This window comes from Lontra canadensis, unplaced genomic scaffold (assembly GCF_010015895.1).
Source record: "Lontra canadensis isolate GAN:19392208 unplaced genomic scaffold, GSC_riverotter_1.0 scaffold29, whole genome shotgun sequence".
NCBI classification, from domain to species: Eukaryota; Metazoa; Chordata; class Mammalia; order Carnivora; family Mustelidae; genus Lontra; species Lontra canadensis.
The window spans coordinates 3,343,847-3,348,060 of NW_022631023.1; positions in this window are offsets into that span (position 1 = coordinate 3,343,847).

Genomic DNA, 4,214 nt, shown 5'->3' on the forward strand with positions numbered 1-4,214 from the left:
TGGCTTATCCCACAAGCCCTCCAACAGGTGCCAGGCTGTGGTCGGGGCTTCCGTGCCCCACGAGGTCCAGCCCAGCAGGGACACGAGGACCAGGTAAGAGCACAACCCGTGAGCTAGGACTGGGTCCAAGAACCACAATCCTTTAATGCACCATAATCCAGCCATGACTGTGTGATCAGATCTGCCTGCGTTACAGGGCCCGGCCCTTGGTAATCATAAGCAGAAGAAGCAAACCACCACAGGAAGACATAAGTTGAAGGGATAAGATGGAAACGAAGTTTACAGAAGACCTTCAGACCAACTCCAGGGCGTTTGTCCAGTAAATGGGCCTCCCTGCCAGTCGGTCGTGACTGATCTCTGAACCACGGGACATTCTGGCCTCTTCTTTGCCCTTCCTTCATCTCTGGGACTCTTAAACAACATAGGGCAGTGGCCTCAGGGCAGAGCAGGGACCAGAACTGCCGCTCGTGGGAAGATCTGTTCGAGGAATTCACATGGGATCCCTCTCGTTTCTTGCTCAGCGGAAGCGGGACCTCTCACCATCAGTCCGGGCCGGGAAGACAATCCTCAAAAAATAAACCCACACACCTCAGTCTGGGGTGGGCATGGACTGAAACTGACCGGAGGGCTGTGTCGCAGGGCTCCATCGGGGGCCGGTGGTCACGCTGGTGGGGGACCTGGTGGATGGTGGGAGTGGGGGTCTGTGTGCTGGACCAGCCAGCCTTCATGCTCAGAGAGCACGGAGGCCTGAAACCGTTTCCTCCTCCTGCAGGAGGAGGGCAGGGGTGAGTCAGCGCCCCAGGAAGGGCTGGGCCAGGCTGCTCACCAAGGGGACCGAGCTGCAGATGAATGGGGGGGTGCTCAGTGCCCACTTAGCCATGCTCCCTGGAACCTGGCAGGGCACCCAGCAGGTAAATTTCAGACCTACCTACTGGGAGTCTGGAGAGACTGAGCAGGCTTTGTTCAGACCAGATGGATGCTGGGCTGCGTGGGGGAGGGTCACCTGCGGCTTGGCCGAGTCGGGGAAGCTGGACAGGGTGACTCAGAAATGACGGACTAGATATCGGATTCCCTGTCTCTCCCTGCTAGTTTCAAATTCCTAGGAGGCCATGGTTGGGGCTGGGTACTGGCGTTTGGAGCCCTGCTCCATGGAGGGGGTGCTGTGCCCTGGCCTCATGTCTGTGAACAGGATGGGGGCAGCTGGAGCGGGGCCACGTCAGGGAGTGCCAGTGGGTCAAACCAGTCACGTTACCGAACTTCGGTTTTTAATCAGAAGGTGCGATGCTGCTGCTGGTTCGGTGAATGGACCCTTTCGTCCAGAGCAAGTGCAGTTGGGCGTCACCGTTGTGGAAGGTGATGCTTTGTTTTGAGGATCTCAGAAAGAGGGGCGCCTGGGGGGCTCGGTCGTTGAGCCTCTGCCTTCGGCTCAGGTCATGATCCCAGGGTCCTGGGATCGAGCCCTGCATCGGGCTCTCTGCTCAGTGGGGAGCCTGCTTCCCATTCTCTCTCTGCCTGCCTCTCTGCCTACTTGTGATCTCTCTCTGTCAAATAAACAAAATCTTAAAAAAAAAAAAAAAGGCCCTCAGAAAAAGCTCCTCTCAGATCTAGTAAATCTACTTCAGGGGAGGCCCCGAAGAGACAATCCTAAGCACGGAGAGATCATTCTGCACGAAGATACTCGTGGAAGCAATCCTAGTCGTCGTGAAAAGTTGTGAGTGACCCAGATGACCCACAGTGCAAAAAATCAGTAACAAGTTCTGTTATCGCTGTGTGATGTAACGTCGTGCGCCGTCACAGCTTATTTTATGGAGTTTGTAACAACACGGGGGATCTTCACGCTGCGATGTTAAGTCAGAAAGAACAAAATAAAAAGTTTACGCACAACTCAGCCCCAAGAAGGAGGAGGGAGAAACAGCCGTGGGTGTCACTGCGCGGTGACAGGGTGAGTCTCACTGTTTCCTGGCATTCCGATTTCCTAGTCACTGAAATATTTTTTTAAGATGTATTCATTTGTTTGAGAGAGAGAGAGAGAGAGAACGAGCAGCGTGAGAAGGGACGGAGGGAGAGGGAGACTCCTAAACCGAGTCCAAGCTGAGCGAGGGGCCTGACATGGGGGACTCCATCCCACGACCCCGAGATCGCGACTTGAGCCAAAATCAAGAGTCAGATGCTTAACTGATGGAGCCACCCGGGCGCTCCTGAAATGTTTCTACAATGAGCATCCCTGACTATAATAGAAAATTCTATGTTTTTATGAGTCAACTGGAATGATTTTTTTCTCCCCCAAAAAAGAGAGAGGAGAGTCCCCCTGGGCCCCTCGGCCGGGGAGCCAGTCATGCAGGGTGGGGGGTGTTTGACCTTGGAGGGTTCCCCACGGGCCATGCCCCGACATGTTTGCCCCGAGGCAGGCTTCCTCACATCTTCCCTGAAGTCACACACAGACCTGGGGCTGGTGTGGGGTGTCGGTAGCTTGCAGATTTCAACAGTCCACGCGGAGAAGCCACGCATTCCTGCCCCCTGAGTCCTCGTCCCACCCCACAAATCACAGCGTGTGCCAGTGAGATGCCGACTTGCTCGCGCCGGGAGCAGAAACGGTGAGAGTGGGGGGCCTCTGCACGCTGCCCTCCCCCCAGCTGGCCCCGCGGCAGCTGCCGCCACCCTGTTCTCCCCGACCCCGAGCCCTGGAGTGGGGCTCCAGACGCGTGTCCAGCCCCAACCACGGCCTCCAAGGAATTAAAATGTTACGATCATCGTAAATTATTTCTTTGATGACTAATTATTTTCCTTTCCCTCCCTGCAACGTGCAGGCCCTCGCCTGTTGCCTTCGAAGGATGCTGTGTTCATGCTCTTTGCTCCTTTATCTCGGGTGGCTCCAGAGTTTTAAGATTCGACTCGTGCGAGATGTTTCTGTTGTGACATTCCTAAACCTTTGTTCATCCCCTATACTCTAAACTTTATTTTTTTTTAAAGTATTTTTGTACTCAAAGTTATAAATATTTTCCGCAGTGGAATTAGCTCTCAACCTGCCAATGTTACATGCATTTCGATGATTTCTCGTGACAAGTCTTTGGAGTACCTACACCTTCCAGACGCTGGTTAAGCATTTACTGAGTTTTCTCCAATTTGCATGAGAGGGAGCTGCCGCAAAGGAGCTGCTGGGACTGCCGGCCAAGAGGTCAGGGCTATGCGTCACAGCGTCCTTCCCACTTCCTCTTCCATTGTCACCTGCTTGCACTTCAGCTGGACGTGGTTCCTCGCCGGAGACGGTGGCCCAAGTCTCGACACCTATAGGGCGTGAGTCTGAGTCCGGAAGCGGTCTTGCACGTAGGGGTTGCCTCTGTGTTCTCTGGAGAAAGCCCGGGGCGAGGAAGTACTAACAAGCCACCAAGCCTCCTCCCCGGGCTCCGAGCACCATCCTCCCGGCTCCCACTGTGGGGCAGCAGCCCTGTCTCCTGTGGTGATCAGGACCAGTCCCTCCACCGCTCCTCCTCCCCGACCTGCTGTTCTGGGGCAGGAAGTGGACCCGGGGTGTGTTTCCGAGTGGGAGCCAGCCTGTTGTGGGCAACGGCACTCCAGCCCACTGAGGCCGTGGTCATGGGGATGGGAAGCACAATTCCTTCCAGGAGTTCCATCTGAGAGAAGCCGTTCCCACCTCTATTGTTGGTGTCTGGACGTGGGCACTTTGGTTGAGAAGGAACCATTTCTGGTCTGGTTTAAGGCACTCGCCAAAGCTCAGGCCACCCGTGGGGGGCTGTGCACGGGATTCCACAGTCTGCCAAGCCACCTGCTCCTGGGCACGTGGCAGGACCCGTGAGTTCCCTGCACACTGTTACCTGTCCTTGCCCTAACATGCGCAGTGATGTAGGCCATGCCCCGGGTTGTGCACTTGGTCAATTCACGAGCGGATGCTGCCAGGAGCTGCGGGCTGGGAGGGAAGCCACGTCCAGCCCCAGACCGCGTGACTCCGTCCCTTCGTAACGGAAGGAATCCCATGGCATCGGCATGTCTCCAGGTCTCAGGATGGGGACTCAGAAGTGGCGTCAGCCAGCACCATCCAGCTGTAGATCCCCGGCTGCCATCGCGGTCCTCTCCACGGCCCGGCAGTCTGTGGGCAGGGAACGGAGGAGGAGGTGCTTCCATCCGTGAGATTTTGATCCCCATGTGGCTGACAGCCAGAGCGCAGCCTGTGGAGACCCTGAGCCCAGGGCTCGGCT